Below are 381 nucleotides of genomic sequence, written 5' to 3'. Positions count from 1 at the left end.
TTTTGACTAATAAAAAACTTTTTTATATGTCAAGTGACACGTGTCACTGACCTGTCACGTGGCGTGTCACGTTATCATGCCGTGTGTCACGTCATCATCTAATTGACGGAAGGACTAATTTAACTAATAGTTTATCTTTCAGGACTAATTTAATTAAAAAAAATCATTCGGGGACGAAAATGAAGATCGTGTGATCTTTCAGGGACGAATTTGAACATTACCCCACAATATATATAAGAAAAAGACAACAATGAGAAAAAAGAAGGAAGAAAATATATTTAAATTAGAAAAGAAGACAAAAGAGATGGTAGTGGTGGTGGGTACGACGAAAATAATAATAAAAAAAAAGTGAAGAAAAAAGAGAAGAAGAAGGGAGAATCG

The sequence above is a fragment of the Arachis ipaensis genome, chromosome B03 (genome assembly GCF_000816755.2).
Source record: "Arachis ipaensis cultivar K30076 chromosome B03, Araip1.1, whole genome shotgun sequence".
NCBI lineage: Eukaryota > Viridiplantae > Streptophyta > Magnoliopsida > Fabales > Fabaceae > Arachis > Arachis ipaensis.
The sequence above is the reverse complement of the archived record's forward strand: the minus strand, read 5'-3'. Positions refer to the sequence as shown.